We start from the raw sequence: 23,176 nt of genomic DNA on the forward strand, positions 1-23,176 counted from the left end.
TATTAATGGCATAATGTATTTCAAAGCAAACTTATTCCTCTAACTATCAAAACTTACACAGAAATAAATGATATAGTCATATTTTTAGAAACAATCTGTGATGTGAAAAGGGCATTTGTAATATTCCCAAATTGAGTTCAGTGCAGTTTTCACTTTTCCCAGAGCTGTCAAAGAAGACAAACATGAGAAATGCAGAAGTAATCAAACAGATTTGGCTGAAGAGTTGATAAAATTCGTGTGAGTTTCTGGGTTCCAGGACTCCTGGGATTGACCTCCCTGAGAAACAGCAGGTCTGGGTCACATTCAGGGCAGTGAGGGAGGTTTCTCCTTTATCACTTTCAGCCTGTAATATCTCTTTCACCCCACTGTGGCTCCAAGTCCTAGAGCTTGATTTGAGATACTATCGTCTGTATTATTGTGCAATTACAGAAAAAAATGTCAAAGTTACTGGATAATGTTGTTGGTCTCGACTAAAGACTTAGGCTAATGGAAATTTCCCAGTGCTGCAAGAAATACACATACTTTATGATAATGTGAAATTTATAGCAAGACAATTGCTGGAACTTAAAGTGTAGTTTCATTAATGTGGAAACAAAGTCTGAAGAGCACAGTGCAACATAGCAACTAAGAAACTTTATTTTCTTTCTGTTGTATTCATGTTCTTCTTGACAACAGAGCTAGTACAAGCTATCAGGGAAGCACATCTTACAAATTTCAGTAATCAGTAGCTTATTTCTCTTCACAGACAGATAATCTATGACTGGCCTGAAGTAATTTTCATGTAACATTCCTGTACAACCAAAATTGCTGGTTTCATTAGAGTGTGGCTTTAGGAGGCTATAGCCTAAAACCCCTTGGGGCAGAGATATATTAGGTTTCCTCCAATCCAGATGCCAAAGTTCTTCAGTCATTGCAAACCTGCAGTCATTGGACAAAAGCAAGATTACAATCCTGAAATTTAATACACAATTGTTTTACACATCTAGTCATGGGAATCTAAATTTTCTTTGCAGAATGACAGAAACTCTTAAAATAGTGGATTCTAACACAGCACAATAAGCAGAGCAATAAAGACGTAAAGTTAAAAGTACAGGAAGTGGTTTTAAGGACAACAAAATGTCATCTGGATAAAAGGTGTAAGCTTTATAACATAAGATAAAAGGTTGGTTGAACACAAAGGAAAAAAAGTGATTTTATTTATTTAAAAAAAAAAACATGTGGGTATTTCAAAATGGCTATCATGTTGCAGTCAGTCTATAGCCTGCATCTGCTTCTAGACCCCTACCATCATGCAGCAAGGCTGCAGCTGCATCCCCCCTCTCTCTCTTGGCTCTCCATGACCAGCTGTCACCAACAGAAGTTTAGGTATCCTGTTTCCCTTCAAGTATTTGGCCCTTACTTTCAAGTCATAAATGTGAATTGATATTAACTACAGAAAATTCTTAAAACTTACCACTTCTCTAAATATGTACCAACAACTGACAATGGTGCAGTTTCCCTTTTCACAGCTCTTATTTTCTACTCCTTTGACAGAAAATCCAGTCAAAAGAGCAAAACCAACAAGCAGTTATCCAAGTAACTAGTATCATATATGGGCCCAGAGCCTAAATGCTTGGTGCCATGTCCAAAAACTATTAAAATACACACACAGGCACGCACGCATGCAGGCATGCACGCACACGTACTGATCACCCACAGCTTTGCACTGAGTGACATTTTGCTTCATTATGAGTAATGTGGGCAGTGGATTTTTTCCTGCTGCTATAAATGTAGTCATGTGAAAAAGAAGGGTTTTTACAGGGAATTTATGCAGTCTTATGAAAACCTAAGTGCACCCTATGATTCAGTAGCTTATAGAACCACCTTGAGCAGCAATAAATTGAAATACTCACTTTCTGCATGACTTTATTCTCTCACATCATTGTCTAGGAATTTTAGCAAACTCTTTTTTTTTTTTTTTTTTTTTTACAATATCGCTTTTGTTACTTAATGTTTGTGCGCATTAATTTATGTACAGCTGTGTTTAGGCCCACCACAGCATGTCAGTAATGCTGAGACTTTGAGTGGGACATTGACTGAAAAAGAAATAGAGTCATTCTGTTAGAGATGTTGGTGTGCTTGTCATCATTTTCTGATTGCACAACTTAGTTTTGACCAAGCTTTACCTGTTGGACCGATTGCCTCACATTCTACCACCATGGTTGACAGAGTCAAGCCTGAGATGTAGCTCTTGGGTTTTTGTTTTTCTGAGAATTGAACAGTCTTCTTCAGCTTTACTGAGATGGCCACACTTGCTGATGATCATTTAATCAAGTGCATTTGATTATCAGGAACTGGCTGTTTCACATGGATGCAATAATGGTGCACTTAGCTTTTCACAAGACTCCATAGAAAATGAGTATTCATCTTTATCTTATCTCTAATAAGATCTCTGTAATTTCTCACTGTTTAAAGGACCTCAGATTAATATTTTTTATTTGAGATAGTGAGAGTCTCAGTGCATGTTAGAGATCCCATATATCTCATCTGATTAATATGTTAATGTGAAATCTGACTTGTGAGTGCATGCCAGCAGCCTGCACTCCATCCTTAATCTCTCTCTGTCTTTCTGATTGATGCAGGCAGTGAATCTCTAATGGAGGCAGTTTCATGCGGGTGTGCAGCTGCTGGTAGACTGAAGTTACAGGTTGAAAGAGACATCGGTTGCAGAATAAGAAGGTACGGCATGCTTTTTTGTTGTTGTTCAAAGAATAAGCCTTCTTTGTGGTTTATTAGGGTGTCATGAAGTATAGAAAGAAGTTTTGTGGAGATACTTTGATTTAAATCTGTCAAATTCAGCTGAAGTGAAGAAATTCCAGCAGGGTTTTACCCTTCTGTCTGCAGTTAGTTGAAAGGATTTTCAAATGTTCTTTTTCAAACCCAACACCTTCATTTCTTACATTTGCTGTAACTTGTTTATAACTGACTTTTGCTAGGCAAACCCTAAGAGCTCATTTGGGGCGATCGTGGCTCAAGAGTTGGGAGTTCGCCTTGTAATCGGAAGGTTGCCGGTTCGAGCCCCGGCTTGGACAGTCTCGGTCGTTGTGTCCTTGGGCAAGACACTTCACCCGTTGCCTATGGTGGTGGTCAGAGGGCCCGGTGGCGCCAGTGTCCGGCAGCCTCGCCTCTGTCAGTGCGCCCCAGGGTGGCTGTGGCTACAACATAGCTTGCCATCACCAGTGTGTGAATGTGTGTGTGAATGGGTGAATGACTGGATATGTAAAGCGCTTTGGGGTCCTTAGGGACTAGAAAAGCGCTATATAAATACAGGCCATTTACCATTTGTTATGCTAAACTGTATTTTAATAAATACTAAAGTGATGTACATTACCAGTCAAAAGTTTGGACATATTTTCTCATTTAATGTTTTTTCTCTATTTTTACTACTTTCTACATTGTAGATACACTCTGAAGACATCAAATATATGAAGCAAGATGTATGGAATTATGTAGGAAAGAAAAAACAGATAATTAACTCTAAAAATGTTTTATATTTTAGATTCCTCAAAGTAGCCACTGTTTGCTTTGGTGACAGCGCTGCAAACCCTTCTCTTAATGAGCTTCATGATGTAGTCGCCTGAAATGGTTCTCACTTCACAGATGGGCCTTGTCAGAGTTCATTTGTGGAATTCCTTGCCTTGTTAATGGTTTGGGACCATCAGTTGCATGCACAGAAGTCAGGTTGGTACACAGCTGCTAGAGGGGCAACTGTTAGAATTCCTATTTTGGCAAGAACCAATCAGCTACCTAAAGAGAAACAGCACTCTATCATTACTTTAAGAACTGAAGGTCAGTCAGTCGAGAAAATTGATAAACCTTTGAATGTGTCCCCAAGTGCAGTCGCAAAAACCATCAAGCGCTACGATGAAACTGGCTCACATGACGACTGCCCCAGGAAAAGCAGACCAAGAGTCACCTCTGCAGCTCTAGCAGACACATCTCTACATCAGCTGTTCAGAGTAGACTGAACGAATCAGGCCTCTATGCTCAAATAGCTGCTAAGAAGCCACTACTAAGGAAAAGCAACAAGCAGAAGAGATTTGTTTGGGCCAAGAAACACAAGCAAGTGATGAATGGGTTAAATGCAGAGAGTAATTTCCTTACAGGGAAAGTATACAACAAAAAAAAAAAAGAAAGAAAAGTAAACTATTTCAGGTGACTACCTCATGAAGCTCATCGAGAGAATGCCAAGAGTGTGCAACTGAAGAACCTAAAATATAAAACACAAAATATAAAGACATCCCGCATTTCTTTATATTTTACTTCCACGGAGCCAGACTTGTAAAATTTTGGAAGTGGTTTTGAACAACGGCTCTCTGGGCTTTCTGAAGGGCTTTCAAAGTTTGTAGTTAGACATTGGCTGATTTTCATTCATTTTCAGTCATGTCCTTGTACCTCGGATTTATGTGCCACTTGATAATGATATATGAATCATTAAAGAATGAGAAGGCACCAACAGATAACATACTAAAGAACCAATTTTAAATGGTATCTTTTGCAGTTTTGTTGCTATCTGCCTCTTGCAGAAACACATAATTTGTTTCCATTTCTTTAGACCAATCTATGAAAAATGCCAAAAAAGAACAAAAATGTTATCTTTGGCATTTTGAACCAATGAAGTAATTCCAAAAAAGCAGTCAGCTGAAATCTTGGCATAAGTGATGTGAAAGCTGCTGAAAATCTGAAAGCTACTTAGCTACTAGCAGGCTGGCTGTGTTGTAGAATAAAGGTGGTCATACAAAATATTGACTTTCAGGCTTGTTAGAATTGTACAAACACTGTTTTGGCCTTATATACTACGTTTACATTTAGGGAAATAAATGAAGGGAGTGTCAAGGCTTTTGCACAAGACTGTGTAAGCTTTTTGACTCATTTGAGTCTTTAAGAAAATGTTCGCTCTATCCTTTTCAAAGAAAACTGCTTACAGAGTTTAGAGAAGGATTTCTGAATCTGCCATGAAACTACTTAAGCTTAAAGGTGGTTTTGGCTGCAGAGATTCTGCTGTTTCTTTCAGCTTTAACAGTGCAAGAACTTGGCTTATGGAAATTTGAGAAAGGTTCAATATTTAATCTAGTTTTCGTCTATAGTGTCTTCTTTCAGTGCACTATAAGTACAGTTTACTTTTTATGGCCCAGTCAGGGGCACCGTATGTGCTCTCACAAAGCATGAGCTATGTAATGCTGCACATTTTGGTGCCATACAGTCTGCATTTTTACTATATGTGTGTGTTTGTGTATGCGCATGCCTTGTTTTCCTTGTAATTCGTCACATCTAAAGCAATTGGCATTCTCATAGCTACTCAGATTGTAATCTCATCATGGCCATCATGGTAAGGGCATTACAGTAAATCGCTCATGTTTCAAGGGCAACACACCAGATTACAAGAAAGCAGATATGTTGTGCTATTATCAAAGAAGTGCATCACTCACCATAATCTGCAGCAATTTTATGTACTTTTTCTAGTAAATTTTGTTTTTCATGTGGATTTTTAACAGTGGGAGTCTGATTGGGCAGCTACACTTGAGTGCTCTGGGGACCTATGGCCAACACTGTGCGCTTGTTTTTCACTGTGAGAACTGTGTTCAAATTGACCCTTGCCTTTTCAGATATTTAGAAACTCAACTAAACGGCTTAAAAGCCTAAGTAAAATAGTATATGGTAATCCAACTGAACTTGAATCAGTAGACCCCTCACAAATGGTTGTTTGGCTCCATTTTTTAGATGTCGCAGCTAAATTTCGTCAGTCACAAAGAGGCTTCTATCTAAAACAGTTTTTAAAGATTTAAGGTGACTCCAGGAGTAGCTGATGCAACAAAAGAGTTTTTGACTTAAACCTTGTGTTGGTCCCTGCTGGAGCCTAAGTTCTCCCAGAACAGGCCCCTAGACTAATTTTGATCCAAGTAGGAGAGGAAAGCAGACACAAATCTGCCTGTTAAAGTTGGACTGTGAAACGTTCACTGTAACTTTACTGTTAAAATTGTTTTTAAACTTTTTTTTTTTTAAATCAACTCAAATTACTGCAATATCTTGCCATAAAAAGCCGCTTTCAACGTTAAAGACAAAATATATTCAAACTTTTGACATTTTCTTTCTTTCTTGACTTTAGAATGGAATAAGTAGAAAATATGGGCTAAGCCAATTCCTCATATTTCTGTTGAGGTATGGAAAAATATAATAAAAATAATTTGAATGTGCTTATGGTTTAGGTTTGGAATTTTCCTCGCTATTACAGTGACAGTGACACATTTATTTTGGAATCGTTTCTTGTTGACCGAAATGTGTACTGTGCCTATCTGCACATCAAAACCAGGCCCTGAAATCGATGCCAGAAGTTCCCTTGCAAATGAGTCCCATATGGTTTCAACCAAAACAACTTTCTTGGCCTCGTCTGCATTTATACAAAACTGCAGTATCTTTGTGGACTACACAGTAGTTTGACTACATGCTTGTTTATATGTGTTTGTCTTAGCATTAACACTCCTTAACAAAGCCATTTTTCGCAAGTTATTGTTTTTTTTATGCAAAAGTCTTGAAGTCTCATTGTCTGTGGTCTCTAGCTGTTTGGCATTTTCTGATGACTGAGTCTGTTTCCTAGAGTTTCAGCTTGTGCTACTGGTTCAAAATGCCCAATTATTTCGTTATATGGTTATATGGTTTTCCAAGCGCTAATTTATACGATCTGTTGCAGCAACTTATTCCATGTACTTCCAAAAATGATAATTGACTCAGTTGCCCTAACTTTCTCAGGCTCATGTTTTATGCATCAGTGCTTGCTGTCTGCCTGCTTTTGCCATTGATACTGAGCATGTCCTGCTGTGCTCTGCCTGGAATGGCAAGAAGGGTAGAGTTCCTTTCCAGCACATCCCCAGGCCATTACCTAAAGGACTGTACAGCTCATTCCATGTCCTTAACAAGACCTTGGAGGTAGGGGGTTGGCAGTCTGGCCAAAAGATCATATCACAATCTTTTTTGGGTCAAATCACAATCCACGATGCAAATCACTATACTTCTGATTTAGTTAGATTTATGTCATAATCAAATTAGTCGTGCATGGGTCTCTTGCATACAAAACCATCTTGGCAACACAAAGGTTTGTACTGATAAGTCTTTGCGTCCTGCTCTGGCTTCCCATCTTGTGAGGAAATTTCAGGATGTTGGACTATTTGGTTCTTTGTCAGCCATAACGTCTTCTGTTTGCAAACTGTGTCAGAGTCGGTGACCCTTTTGCTTAGTTTGTGTGGAAGACAAGTTTGAATAGCGATATTATTTATTTATAACAAACTCTGTTTAGATACCTGCAGGCTTCGTCAAGGTTGATTTTGTGTTGGTCCCCAGTGTCATTCATTTACCTCTCATCTTAGTACCTTGTCCTGTGGATTGTCCAACTTCTGCATTTTGCACTGGCAACTTTGCTCCTTGTTCATGCAGTGAGTTATATGTATGGTATTTGTGCAGCCAAAATGTTAGGTTCTGGTTCTCTGCATATGGTGTTGGGAACTCCGAGGGGGTTCCCTGTGTTATCTGGTACCAGGCCACTCTCTGTGTCTGTATAATACTTGTAGGTTTATCTGTCTATGTATATTTGCATATATATGTGTGAGTCTTTTCCTGATTTAAGTGACTACTAAATTTGTCAAGTTAGTAAACATTCCTTTTATACATAGATACAACCGTTTAGGATCTGCCAGTTTCAACTGATAATATAGGGGAGAGACCAACAGAGTGAATGCTCAGTGTGCACAGGTGTACCAGCCTTGGTAAAATTAGAACATCATATTGAGCGTTGACAGAAATGGTGAGAGCAGTGCAGCACTGAAGGAATTTTGGAAATGACATCGTCTATATGTCATGAGGTGCAGCTGCTCCTGTCAGGTAGGGAAACTGGAAGATGTGTGAATCAGGTTTTGCTTTTCTAAAACTCTAAAACAGAAAGTTGAGTGGAGGCTAATGGAAAAATCAGGTCACTTAGAAAGAATGCTTTAGGCTCTGAAATCTTCATTCAGGAAAGTTTGCCCTGTAGAATGAATTTTAGATTGTGAAGAGCATTATAATCAAGATAAATTGCACCATGATGTGGCAAATTGGTTAATGTTTACTATGTTTTTTATGTGAGTGTGCTGATGCTTAACATCTGTGGCTGAGCAAATTAAAAATACAGTGTACCTAATCGTGTTTCTTTTCCATAATGCCTGTATAAGACAAAAAAAAAAACAACATTTAGAAAAGTGCTTTGTGCTTAACTGCCAAATGTTTCTTATGCTTAATTTTATTTTGAAGTAGAAGTGCACGCATACACACACACACACTTGGCACACATGTGGAGACCATGTTATCTGAAGTTCAAAGCAAAGTCCGGGTATCTTTCTTCCTCTTTGAGCAGACTTACTAAACCATAGAAAATGCTTTTATGATAAGACCTGAGTGTGGTGCATATCAAAGATTTAAGGACCAGGCATGCTGACCTTTTCTGTGTAAGGAGGAATTGATTATAGTGTTTAGCTGAAGTAGAACCAGTCTTTTTAAACTTAAGGCTATTCACCAGTTGAGTGTTTGTTCAGCATATGTGGAAAAGTCTTATTTCTTTGTATTTTTGCTTTCTCAGAATTTTTTAAAGTGGTCTTGAACAAAAGGCATCTTAAAGTATTTCTCAACATTATCAAAGCAGTGTGAAATTGTCCCTGACAGAAAACAAAATAAAACAGCCAACGAAAACTCTTTTTTTGTCTTATGTAATGTATTTTCATTTGTGTTTGCTCATGTTTCAATAAATCACTGCTTATATTTCCCATTTTCCTGGCTAAATGTAAAAAATGGTGCTTGGCTCAAGGTTTTTGCCTAGCAGTGTAGATAGATCATTGTAAAAAAAAACAAACAAACCTGAAGACAGCTGAAACATACAGTTAGTTAATTTTGCTGGTTCAGTTTTACTGTCTTTTAAGCTTGTGGACCAATTTGTTAGTGAATTGGAAGCATGCAATACTCCAATGAAATCAGCAACATCCATTTGCAGAAATGAACTGTCACTATTTCAGCAAGTGATAAGACACAAATTGTGACAGTTTCCGACTGTTGTACATTAACCTGTTTTTTGTGTTTTTGTCTTGTGCATGTTTCGTAAAGGAGATTAAACTGATTACATGGTTATCAATCTGCTGACTGTGCTTGGGGAAAAAACTCCAAAACAAAACAAAAGCTGCCACTGCATGCCAGATTTGTCAAAACACGTTTGTGAGATTCAGCAGATATCGGATGTTACATTAACACATCTCTAGCATGAAGAAGAATTGATGCCAGTTACAAGTAATATCAGGGTAGCTTTATTTAATCACATTTTTGTGGACTGAACTGTGCTGATTGACATCAATTAGGCTAATGTGACAACTAGCAATTTCATTTTCTCCCTTGTGTGTGATAAATTTGTGCATGTATCATACATGCAAAAAAAAATAAAAAATAAAGGTCCATCATAAATATTGTGTTATTTACTGGGCCACTGTCACTAAAACAAATTTAATTGTCAATTTGCACAAGTTTACGTCTGTGGAGTTTGAAAGTAAAAAAATAAAATCAGCTCTTCACTGGATAGCTGATCTGTGGCCCTCTGGTAAAAAGTAATGGAAAACTGTATTTCACATTTTATAATATGATATCATTATTTGTATTGATCAGCAAACATGCCCAGGCAAAATTTGATTTTAACACTGCAAACAGCTTTATTAACTGAAGCCTATAGCGATTTTTGTATTATTTTCCAATTTAAACAACCTGACTGTGGACTCTCTGGCATTCTTCACATGAGAGATCCCTTCAGGCATCTTCTAAGAACAAACTGTCAGCTTATTTTTATAGTTATTATCACAGGTTCTTCTGCAGTAATCTAAAGTCCACGGTTAGCCATGTTGTTATAGTAACAACATCAATAGAGACCCTTGAGTACTAACTTTGAAATTCTGGCCTTATCATTAGTGCTCTTGAGTATTGTCAGGAATATGTCTGGAGGAGATAGATTAAAAGAAATCAGCGGGGGTAGAGAAGGGTCTTCAAGTTGACATTATCCAGGAATATTTAGAAGGGACTTTCAGATAGTTCCATGTTGACTGATAAATCAGGCTGTGGTTTTCCCCTTTATCTTCATTTGGGGTGGACAGATTGGAGGAGAAAATATGTCTGGACAGGGAACGCCAGAAGAAGGAGCAGATTGTTCAGCTTCTCTCACAGTTGGATTAGAGGTCTGCTGTGTGTTGGATGGATGTGTGTGCTTGCACTGTCTATATGGGCCCAGACTGCCAGACTCCATGTATAGAGACAGCCAGGGTGCAGGGTTGGGTCCAGGAAATGGCCACAATTATGCCAAATGTCCCCTTTGCCTCAGTGTCGCTTGTAATGATGGATATTGTATTTAATAGAGTGGAGATGTGGCCTCGCCATTAGTCTGCATCCTTCTATCAGTTGTTGTTGTCCCAAGAGTCTTTACTAGAAAATGTCTGATAGTCCATTCTTAATATTAATGTTAAGACTGGCCCTGAATTTTAACAATCCAATTGAGTTAGGCTGTGTTCCTTAAAGGAAAAAGCTCCTCTGCTAGCAAGAGTGTTACTCCACCTCAGGTTTCAGCTTCTCTCATCAGTTAATCACAAGCCTTATCAGTTAAACAATAAGGCTTGTGGTTAACTCATATTTAAATCCAAGAACTATATCCTTCTGATATTTATATATTCTGTGCAAATGATGCACTTCTATGTTTTTTCTTCTTTCAATCCAGGCCAGTACAGTTCTTTAGTGTTGCCAACTTTTGAACTAAACACATGCCATTGGACCTTATTACTCCTAATTTAGCTTTTATGTGGTGTTTGATTTACTTTTAATAGTTTTAAATAGTGATTTAAAGAGTTTCCTGACTTAATTTAAAGACTTTGTTCCCAGAGACATAGGTAGTGGTTCATTTTTTTTCTTTTTGTCTCATAAAGGGTATTCACTTTAACTGAAAAACCTTGGCTGTTACACATCCCTCCCAACACAGAAAAACTTTATTCTTTCTGGCGTAATGCTCACCAGGATCTTTTCAGTTTTTTGCTTTGTTCTTGTTTCTTCAGTAATCAGACATACAGGAATGTCATACCGTCATAGTGCAACTTCCCTAAATGCTCTTAAGAACCTTAAATGGAGTCAGTCAGAACTGTTTTTTTAATGATAATACAGTATTAGTGTATGTTTATGTGCAAAGCACATGCACACCTGTTATCTTCTTCTGCTCTCATTCTCTATATGTCTTATTTTCTTTCTTTCAGCACATCTTGCCAGTACCACAGTCCCGCTCCCAGATAAGTGTTGAAACAATAATGAAGCAGAGCTCGGAGAGCTTTTCTTGGGAAAAGCACTTTTGGGATGTGTCCACTTAGTACAGAAATACCCCCCCCCCCCCCTTTTCATAGAAAAAAATAGAGTGCCACTTCTTCAACTGTAAGGTCCAGCAGGTCTTCACTGGTGAGGGCAGCCTAACCCTTTCATTTAAATACAAATAAATTTTCAAGTCATAAATCCACTGCAGTTGTGAGCTGCTGCTACAGCTAAACTACCAGATTAGTTTGCATGCCGTCTTACTGAATGTGAAGTTAACTGAAAATGTAAAGTTAAGTGCAGCATTTTTATCCTGAACTGGATGAAAAAATAAACATACTCCTGTATTTGACTGTATTCTGTCAATCATACATTTTGATTATGTTTTGTTAATATATGGTTTCAAGATCAATTCTACAGAATACAGTTTTGGAAATGTTTTATTTCATTTGGCTCTCAACTGTACATTGGCTTTTGGGCACGTGCCCATTGAGTAATCTGGCTCTTCATCTTAATAATAATATCCTCATCTTGCAGGATCATCCCTATAAAGCATGTTCATAAATGATAAATGTTAATATATGTTGGTTCTAATGGCACAATGTGGCATAGCAGTCTATATTTTCTGCTTTTTGTTGTTTATAAATGCATGCAGAAATAAAGCTCATAGTCATAGCAGTATTTTTCAGTAGGACTTCAGCTGTTTTGTGCAGTGACTGTTACTAAAGCTCTTAACCCCTGCTTACATTGACAATGTAAGTGAAGTTTAGTCAGATATAGCTAACAATGTAATTGTCAGGGGTGACAGAAATCATTACCTTCTGTATTCACTTGTCCTTGGTTAAGCTGTGCTTGAGTCTTTGAGACTGTTGCTTATTATCACATGTTTATATAGTACAAATGAAAATAAATATAAATCAGTGTAGCAATGGTTACAGTAAGAATGTTTAAGCAGTTTAGCATGAAATATGAAAATAATTCAAAACACATTAGTTGTGTTTGCACATGCCTAATGATTATATGTTATGATCATGTGTTTATCCTGCAACAGTGCAAAAAAAATATTTTTTTTCCATTGGATTGTGCTAAAGTAGCTTTGTATGATTCACAGTTTGAAATAATCCTTATTTATCCTAAGGCTTTGGTGCAGCTTCTCAGTGCATCTGCTCTCTCTCACACATCATTTCAGTTTCTCTTCCTAGGCTGATGTGATCATAGCCACAGATTTAAGCAGAAGATGGCTATATTAAGGGTATCCCTTTCTCTCATCATAAAGATCTAAGAATAGAAAAGCTGTTGGGAGCTGTGTCTTATGTGAGCTTATGGCTCATAGGGATTGCAAGTTGACCTCATTATTTGAAACCTTGGCTATGTTTAATATGTGCATCTACCATTGTAGCATAAACTACCAAAAATAAGGAATAATAGGTGAACTTTTGAGAAAAAACTTTCTTGCTAGAAGATTAAATATGGCTTGTTGGTCATTTTTCTCTTGCTACTGATATAAAGGTTCACAGAAGACTTTTTTTCTAGATTGAACTGCTGCCTAATTCTTTCCAATCATTATTGAAGGCTGTGGGATTTGTTTGTTAGGAGTTGCTGTGAGCAACTGAGATGCAAGAGCATGGGATCCTCCTCAGCTCATATGGCTCACTTAACAGCCATGTTAGGAGTTGCCCAGAGTGCTGAGTAATGAAGCTGTTGAGTGGTTTACTTTTGTCAGTTGTTCCTGATATTGAAGTCCATTACCACATCACACAGCACACTCATGAGAGTAAATGAGAGCATTTTCTCCTGGGAGCAAATGGGTGCTGTAAGAGAATAATAGCAGTGATTTAAACATTCATGTGTGTAACCTCTTTTACAGATTACACATACTTTCATGCAAACCTTTATCTATCTTTAAGGGTTTCACTGAACTCTATTTTATCAAGGGACAACGTGTGCACAGGGCTAAATACTTGGAAGAAGCCGTAAACTGCATCAGAAGAGAGATAACCTCTGCCTGAACTGAGTGCAGGAAAAAGTCAGACTTATTTTGCTCCTACCTGACACTGCTGAATTAGCTCCGTGCCCTGATGGATTACCTGCAGCTGACCTGGGGTGTTAGTTGTGATGAATCTGTCCAAAGCCATCTGGGGGCCCCTGTAGAGTTATTGCCTGGCTGTTATCGGCTGAAAGCAGATACTGACGGAGGATGTTGTGACAAAACATCAGCACTGAGGTGTTTTTTGTTTAACATTTGCAAGTGTGAATTCCTACTCAGAAGAAAAATGCTGAGAAACCTATGAGTGGGCCTTCAGGGTATACGAATGACTCATCCTGATGTACTGGATTTTAATCCACCTTATCTTAGATATTTTAGATTTCACAACCAATGTGCTGAACCTGTACTTGAGAAATGATTTAATAAAGTACTTTTGAAAATCCCAGTCCATTACAATGTGTGTGTAGACTGTTTTGCATTAATATTGAAATCTCCTTTTGCCAAGACATTACATTTTGAGGAAAGAATTTCACATTACTGTATGTCTTCTTAAAAAAACACAAAAACTGATGTAGTTATGATTGCAGAGCTTTGTCCCTTTGCTGTTTCACAATCCAAAATACATCTCACAGGGTGCTGTGCGAACACAATCTCGTGTTAGAGATTTGCTGTATTTGACATTTGGTTCAGCAGAGTATTTTTTACAATTTTTTTGTTCTGTTCTTCCTACGGCTCTTGTCTAAAACATGTCATCTTGATGAGCTGTCTACACTAAACCCTTAGCCAAAGGCCAAGTTGTTTATCAAGAACAAAAAAGGAAGGTGAAAAAAGGGAATTTGTGGATTCAAATCCTGTGTACTTCAAATAGCCACAACTCAGCTCAGCAGAAACTTTGCAATTAATAGTATCTTGATTGTCCTTTAAATGGCTGCTTAAACCACATGTAGGGAGTAATGCATAGACTCAAGAGAACGGACACAGTTTATTATTTTGAAAATAGTGTATAATTTTCATTGTAATTTTAAAGCCACAGTAACTAAAGCATGAATACAGTTTTTCTAAAACAGGAAAACAAAAAACGCCCAAAAACATTCTGCTAAAGGAAAGGCTATGGCTTTTAATGAGAAATAAAATCAACTTACAAAGTACAAGTATGGATTTTGATACTCCAAAATATCTCTAGTGTTTCCTCAAAGTATGCAGTACGTGGACTGATCACATCATTCTTATCCACAGTAATCCCCACAGAGTCAAGAGTTCACAGAGGATTGATGCCTCTCTGATGCTATGTCAGACATATGCTTTTTATTTGGTCACCAGGCAGCAGCACTGCCTTATCAGCATAGCAGAACCAGCTGGGAATGCACTCTTGCACTATGGGGACACTAGCAAACAGTGGTTGTAATGTTGTGACTTTTAAAGCACACTTCAAGCTTAGTTTTCATAAATACGTTTGCTTATCTTTTCGGTAGTTTTCAAGCTCCTAACTTATTTTCAGTTACAGGTATATTTCCAGCCAAAGTTCCAAAACAAAAGAAATTTTTATTTTTTTTCTACTTTTATTTGCTCCAGTTTGTACGTTCGCTTCAAAAACGCGATTGTCTGGAGTAGGTCATGAATTACTACAGAACTGAAAAAAAATCAGGTCAAGCAAAGTTTTCTACATCTGGTAATTAATTTCCCCAAAAGGAGGAGGAACAAAGAAAATATCAGTAGAGAACTGAAAATGTTGTTGACTAAATCATGAAATAGAGTGGCTAATCTAAGTTCTGTGTTTCATACATTATGTTTCTGAAACTGTTCAGGGACTGCGTATTTAGGACAGTACAGTTTTCTGCTGGTATGTTGCTGTGCAATATATTTATTTCCTAAGATCCTGACAGTTTTTCACTTTTATTTGTACATCGAGGTAAGTTTAGATTAAGATTTATTGATTTATATTGTACAGGACCGATGGAAAACAGATGCACTGAAAATTTATACTGATATGCACTAACAAGTGTATGTGCATAGATATTGTATAGATTTTTTTTTTTTATTAAATCACAGAATATGGCTTAAAAAATGAAATTAAAGTAAATGAGACTGAATTTGATATTGATTTGAGTTCCAGCTTCAGTTTGAAGCAGTATTATCAGGATTTCTCCCTCTCTGAAACTGAAACTGAGTTGTTGTAGAGTAAACTGCTTTTCACCAACCGTTTAGAGAACTTATTATAATTTTGACCAGCCTCAACCTTTTTGATATCCACAAAGTAATCTTTCACTGAGAATTAGATTTGATAGAAGTCCAGTGGCAGCAGGATTGTGGTGAGTTCATTTCCTCTATGTGCAGCATGGGGGAAGGAGGTGGAGTGGTGGGGTATTTTAAAGGAACTGCAGAGCCGCAGTGGTCCTGCAGGAGTTAAGAATGACACGCAATTAATCAGCCTGAGCAGACGACTAGTATCACTTCACTGTGGAGGCTGGAATAGAGGGCCGCTTGTACTGAACAGCTGCATGAGGAAACCGGCCCTTTGCCTTTCTTAGACATATGGATGGAGGGTGGACGAGAGGGTGAGAGTCCAAGCGAGAAAGTGAGTGACCGGGTGTGTGTGTGTGGGGGGGGGGGCAACATACAGATGGGATGGAGGAGGGGAGAAAGACATGCAGAGGAAGAGGAAAAAAATGAAGGTTTTAACAGCCTGCCCACATCTGTTTATTTAGAAAAGAAACCATTGTGTCATTCAGTTATTCTAACAACCTACACCAGGGCCAGTGTTAGTCCCACAATGACGGCTTTTTAAATACACAGTTTACACTCCTATGAAGTGGCCTCATAACTGTGTTGGAGCCTCAGGAACGTGCCAAATGGGGAACATGCTAAGGTTTCACATTCCCTCTCGCACTACTTGACGTCTCTATAGCAGACTGCGATGCCAAAAGCTATGCAGGGGGAGATCAGGTGGGGGCCATTTGTCTTGGTCTTGTGTGCTTTTTGTGGGTCTAATCTCTTAAATTGGACCACATGATTTGGAGGCCTGCCAAAGAACTGCATGGGGTTTGGTGATGGAAAACTGTACAAAATGATGAGAAGATATACAGCTATGTGTGTTACAGTGTTGCATTGACTATGTGTTTAAAGAGTGGTTAACCTAAATGTAATTTATGAACAGTGAAGTTGATTTTGTTTTTATTAATTTCCCAATCTAGTACTGTAAATTACTTAATATATATAAAAAATGCTTTTAAAGTCAAATGAGAATAATGTTTGATATTAAATAAATCTCTGTTTCAAGCATCTCTACAGTAGTAGGATGGAGCAACTATACTGGAGTATACCTTTAGGATCTGGTCAAGGTAAAGCATCTCAAAAACTTGGCTCAAAGGCTGATGGTAATTTTACCAATGCCAGTGGACAGTGGGATACAGTGTGTAACAAGGTGAAACTGGTTGCTCATTTGATCACCACTCTGGTACAGTGGTGTGGTGGTTAGCACTATAACCTGCCTGCAAGAAGGTTCTGCATTTTTTTGTTTGTTTGTTTGTTTGTTTGTTTTTTCTGTGTGGACTTGTTTCCATGAGCCCTTTGGCTTCCTACAACAATGCAAAAAAGTGCATTGGGTTTGGTCAACTGGTGATTCTAAATTGACCACAGATGTGAATGTGAATGGCTGTTTCTGTGTGTTGGCCCTGCAAGGAGCGGCGTTCTGTCCAGAGTGTACACGCTTCTCCCCCTATGTCAGTACTGAAGAGAAGTCGAATTTGACTTAAAGCATTATTATACAAGTCTGCAGTCCACATCAGCTTTCTGAAACTTTATAAATGGTTTTAGTTCATGGTTCGCTGCTCTGACCAGCATCATTACCGTGGCAGCTTATATAGTGTTTGTGGTTGCTGAACACTTCTCATTCTGAAATTTTGGAGCAAAAAGCAGGAATTTTCTCTGTCAACAGCTATGATTTTTTTTTAAAGTAAGTTGGTGGAAACAAAACATTGATCTAAAGGAGACAAATGTCAGGGCATGACATTTGTGCACTTGCTGATGTAAAGACATTAAAACATTAAAACCAATAAGTTACTTTTGAATACAGGAGTTGAAAAAAGTGAAATTATTATCAGTTTTTTTCAGCGTGCATTTACAACTTGCTTACCTGCAGTCAGTCACATTGTTTTCTTCTACTTTCTTTCTTTCCTTTTCATTTATTTGTTGTTGTTGTTGTTTTTTTATTGAACCAAAAAAATCAAAAAGAAGCATTTTGGATTGACTAGGTTGCAATAATAATGCAGTTTTGAAGTGTGTCTTTTGAAGTTTATCACTTACTACAACAAAGCTAAGCATTTCATCAACAGCAGATCAGGAATGTTTAGAACTTGTGGTGAGAGTGATTATGTGTAAGTTTGCTTTGTTGTGTTTTTACATTGTTAAATTCTTTCCTGCTGCACTTCGCGTTTGGGAGATTAAGGTCATGTGTCTGTGTCGGAGGTTAGGGCTTTATTGGTTGGTCCACATGTGCTAGTCTTTGTCTGTAGTGATATGAAAGGCCTTCAGGCCTGTTTAAACAGCCGCATGTACAAGCTGATGGCTGAGCAGCATGTGTTGCAACAGCTGTTTGTGTGATGTGTGGTGTTTGGAGGCTGTGAGGAGAGGTCTTTCAGGGTAAATACTGTAGAAGTTACCTGGGTGCAGTTACAGATCGAAATGTTATTACTTGTATGTAGTGGTCTACTTGTTGTTCAAGATAAGAAATACCATCATGGTTAAGGTGATTAAGTCTGTTAGGAGGTCAAATGATAGACCTCACAATCCGTCAAGGCTGTTTGCAAATTCCACTGGAGTACCACCTCCTCCTCTGGAAGGTACCACCAGTTATTTACCTGCTGCTTGGTTTGCAGAAGTGAATAGTTTTTGTCTTTGGAGCTCGCAAACTTTAATCTGTGACCTCCCTAATGCAATAGCACAGCCAATACACGAGTACATTCACCTCTATAAGGTTGCTGTCATGTCTGTTCTCCCCTGCATGATCCATCCAGGCAGGTCCTTACTTAAACTACACAGATGTGGACTATATCCTGCTGTGTTATTTAGTCATTTCTCCCAAAATTTACTCAAAATCATGTTTCAAAATGGCTTTCAGTATATTTTAGTTTTGGTCAAACTGATACAATAAAATCAGCAAGATTGCATGTAATCCACAACATTCGCTGTCTTAAGTCCTAAAAATCATGGAAAGAAAGTATGGATGAAGTCTTAATTTGAGTGTTGGTTTCTTCCAATGTGTGCAGTCCTGTAGAAATTATAGTGCAGTGGACTGTGTGAAAAGGGTCAGGAGGATCTCTGCCTATTTCACTTGATGGATGACTTTAATTTTACTGATTAAAGGAGCATACCCCCATAACACTTCATTTTAAAATTTGCCCATTTAGACAGATTGCAAAGTCATGATCCATCTTCTCCTTTTAGATACTTTGAAGCACAATAGGAAAGAAAAATGTGAATTTCCAACTCCCACTTCTACAAGTTCTAAAGATATGTATTGCTGTTTAGGTTTATAGGAAGGTCCATAGTGAACACTGTGATGTAATTATTGTAACTTATTGCTGTTTAGTACTGCTGGGGATTTTCTATTTCATTTCAAGGGATTTACAACATTTGCAGCCACGGTATTCTAGAAATGGTAAAGCTGGGTCTTGCGTTTATGACTTTCTGCCATTATCTGTGAAGTGGTAAGAGTTTAATCACTTGTGTCACTCTAGAGTTCTTAACAGGAAAAAAAAGCAACACTAATCCCCGGAAGAGGATGGACAAAACAGAGGCAAATTAATAGGCAGACATGAGGAAGGAAATGAATCTGTAATCTTATTTGGAAGTGTTCCAAATAACTTATCATTTGCCATTATCACTTCTCTGAAATCCCAAAGAGGAAGCAATTTGAATGGATAGTTCCTGCCAACTCATTTCCTGTATTCTGATATTTCCTTTTTCGGAAAGCACAGCGTAGGCCCACTGCTGCTGACCTGCTGGGACTTAGCTCACTCAATAACTAAAAAAAAAAAAAAATCTTCACAACAACACAACTCACCCCAACAACGGAAATCCTGTGGCCACTAATGAGCTAACGTTCAGTGGATGAACTCTCATAATGTCTGTTCTCTGGCATCAAAAACACATTTTATCTTCTAGATTTATTTTTGCACAGGGACATTACCGCACATAGAAGCAATAATCTACTTCAAGAATTCAAGAAGGTCCTTAGATTCTAAAATAGTCTTGTGGACATTTATAATGAATTGTGAACTCTGTGAAAAGATAGTAAGTTGCAGTCCTCGAACCATCAGGTAAAACACAAATTACTGAAATGCACTCACATCAGTTTTACTGAAATATATTCAAACTTGTCAAAAGCACAACTTCAACAACACCGGTAATCCTTGGGTGCTGTGTGGAAAAAATGATTTCAGCCAACTGCATAGCCTCATGCGAGCCTCCCCAAAGCGTTGGTCTTATTTGCTCCGCGTTCTGAGCAACACATTTGGTTTGTCCCTTAATTGGACTTTTGCGGCAAGAATATGGGTTTAATTGATCCTTCAAAGTAATAGCGCTCAGTTCTCAGTGCAGCACATCTGGTTTAAGCATACAGCTGCTGGCAGAGACAAAAGTGTTTGATGATTCAATACATTGTGTTTTTTTTTTCATATTGTAAGTGTTTCAGATGAAATATTTTTTATGTACTTGGTGAAATTTTAATGAGTTCTTTTTACATTTAAGCCCTTGTCAACATTACGGACTTAGAACCACAGAGTCGTGTCTTTAGTTACATGAATACAGTAAAACATATATAATATTGATTCAATAATTTTTCCTCTATTAGAGTTTGCAGTGACGAAACAGTAAAGATATTAGTTTTTGGAAAGCTTGTGTTGCAATAAACAATGTTTCAATTCTTCATGCTTTAGGGAAAACATTTTTTAAAAAAGAGGAGAGAGACTCCTGAAGTATTGAGTTCCCTGTATCCATCATTTTCGACGAGTTAGGACCTTGGAGTAGCACCAGCAGCGGCTGTGCTAGCCAGCCGTAACTGACATTGAGTGCATTGTTTGCAGTGGGAGCTCATGGCTGTGGCCTAAAGGTACATTCCTGAGATCAGAATGCTGTTTGAAACACAAACAGCCTTTGTGCCCTCACTGCTCTCTTTCCCTGACTCCCTCATCCACATCAAGCCTCAAGAACTAAACTGCCGCCTCTCGCTCATGTGTCAACATGTGGGCTATCATTTTACTCACACCCACACACACTCACAACCATGCACGTATACACACACACACACACACACACACACACACACACACACACACACACACACACACACGTGTCATTTTGATGATGTCCACGCAGATAACTTTCTAAAGCTATCTAAGATTTTGGGGGAAAAAAGGCAAAGCCTTTATGACATAAACGGTTTGTATTGTTCTTGTAAACCTTTGTGATGATTACAGTAAAGTCATAAAAAATATCAACATTTTAAAATTTCACATTCAGGGCTCCTTAAAACGGTCTGCAGATGTTAAAATTTGGACGTTACAGCATCAGTTTTAGCTGTTCATCTCATCATCTTTAATATATATGTTTTGACATTTGCTGATTGATGTTGCTCGTTTTGACCAGAATCAGAAGATACAAAGGAAACCTTAATCCCAATTTGTCTTGATTCACATGTATTGCAGATTAGTCACAGATTCATTACATAATTAAATTATTTTTAAACAAAAATGTCTTTTTTTCCCCTCAATTGTAGCACTTTCCTTGTTTTCATGGTCCAATTTTTGGTCTTGTTTAGTAATCTGAATATTAACTAAAAATGATCCAAATTGTTTTTGTCATTTTTGGGCTGAGGTTGGTCAGTACCAACAAATATGTAGAAATGTCCCCGCTTTTAACCAGAGATTTGTGTGAGACAAATGCAGGAACTTGTGTGTGTTTTTTTTTAACCTAATGCATTAACCCTAATTCTGTAAATTTGTTGTCACTTGTGAAACAGAAGACTTTTAACTCCAGAAAAAAAAAACTTTTAAAATGTAATTTTTTTTCCCATGTAGCTATCACATTACCTTACTGTGAAATGGAAAAAAAAAAGAGTTATAATTAAAAAGACTAAAGAAGCATTACTTTAAAGGGGAAAAAGGGGCATGCAACTTTTTGTGTAAATGTTGCTTTTCAGGGCTTGCTTTGTTGTTTGCTCATGAATTAATAAAAGCATGCATGCAGCTTTTCATAGAAGAAAGGTTTAAACTCTCAAACTCTCAAACCTTTATAGCTGTCTTCAAATTTTGGTCTTCATCCCTCAGAGTTAAGAAGCCACAGACACTCTTGACTCTTATTTGGAGAACCATTAAGTATTTAAGCAATGAAAACTCCATCACAGAGGAAACAGAGGTTTCCAGATATGCCACAAATATCCTCCACTGACCAGACTGCAAGGCTGTGTGAAGATATTTGTTGTGATTTACATGCAAGTAGAAGCACTCACTGAAAAAATCTACAGCTTGTGTTTCGGCCTACCCACATCTTGATATCTAATTTAAACTATTAAGCTGTTGAAATAAAGGATATGAATAATCAAAACTTGACACAGTCCTCACTAATGAAAGAAAAAAGCACAAAATGATCAAGCTGTAACTTCATCACAAAGTTGAACTGATTGATGAAATATGCCTGAGGTTCACATTAATCAACCAATCAGGTTAAACTGATGTAATTATTAATGTATAACACTGCTAATATAAGAAACAATCATCTGATTCATCAGCAAAAAGACTGATATGAGCTACTGCAATGGCATGAAGAAATTTGTCTATAATGAACGATTAGAGTGAATTATGTTCAATGAGGGTCATATTATACCTCAATTAATTTGTACTCAACTGCTCTTCTGAGGGAGAGTTTATAGGATGAGGATGATTAAATCAGTGATGATGCTGCACAGATAATTAGCACTGCAGGCATGGACTTGTTGCATGGCCTATCGATGCTTAGTAGGGGAGTCACACTGTCATTTCCTCTTATGTGTAGGATATTGTAGCATAAGAAGTTGGGTAAGCTGGGACATTATGATGAGCTGGTGTTTGAAGCACATAAAGGATACTATTATTACAACCCTCTTTCTTTCCTCTCATTTTCACCCTGTGGTTTTCTTTTGGAAGAAATAAAAATAAATGATAATAAAAACCCTTTAGTGAAATATTGAATTAAACAATATTACCACTTAAAACTCAGTAACCACTGTTCAAAATTATTTGAAAGAAGTAAATTAGTTACTTTGGTATTATACAGCTTCTCTCTGCTGAAATTTATTATCACTTTACAAAGTGAAAGAAACGACACCCTTTCCCCTCGTTCCGTCTTTAAATTGGAATATGTAAATACTGAAAACAATATTTGTTCAACATATGTCCAAATCTTTTCTCCTTTTTTAATGATGTATTTTATTTTTCAGCATGTCCTAATGGGGGAAAAAATCATGGGTACCAACATACTGGAAATTTGAAATTAAAAAGACTAACCAAAGTTGTTGATAAAACAAATATTATTTCCCTGAAAAACTTGCTTTTCCTTTAGACGTTGCTGTCACGTGATTTTGTAAGTTGAGTGAGCATAAAAAAGGGTCTTAAAATAATTTCCCTGGATAATTGAGAACACCGTTGCCTCTACTAAATCTTCTCTCCAAAGCATCAATCTGAAGTTTTTTCCCAAGACCATCTTCCTCCCACCATCAGCTCCCGCCCACCGCTACGTAGAAACCCTCAAGTGGCGAGCCAATGAGAGCCACTTCGCTAA

General features: G+C 37.6%; 1 long non-coding RNA gene across 1 annotated transcript in view; it reads left to right on the plus strand.

Annotated features, from left to right (window-relative positions):
- The window catches only part of LOC120443159, a 50,147-nt gene extending 38,697 nt beyond the window's left edge, over window positions 1–11,450 (plus strand). Inside the window, exons 2-3 of the long non-coding RNA XR_005615199.1 lie at window positions 2,622–2,718; window positions 11,328–11,450. This is a non-coding gene — a long non-coding RNA (uncharacterized LOC120443159). The remainder of the gene's footprint in view (window positions 1–2,621; window positions 2,719–11,327) is intronic.
- The last annotated feature ends 11,726 nt before the right edge of the window (window positions 11,451–23,176 follow it).

Source organism: Oreochromis aureus, linkage group 12 (assembly GCF_013358895.1).
Source record: "Oreochromis aureus strain Israel breed Guangdong linkage group 12, ZZ_aureus, whole genome shotgun sequence".
Classification (NCBI taxonomy): Eukaryota; Metazoa; Chordata; class Actinopteri; order Cichliformes; family Cichlidae; genus Oreochromis; species Oreochromis aureus.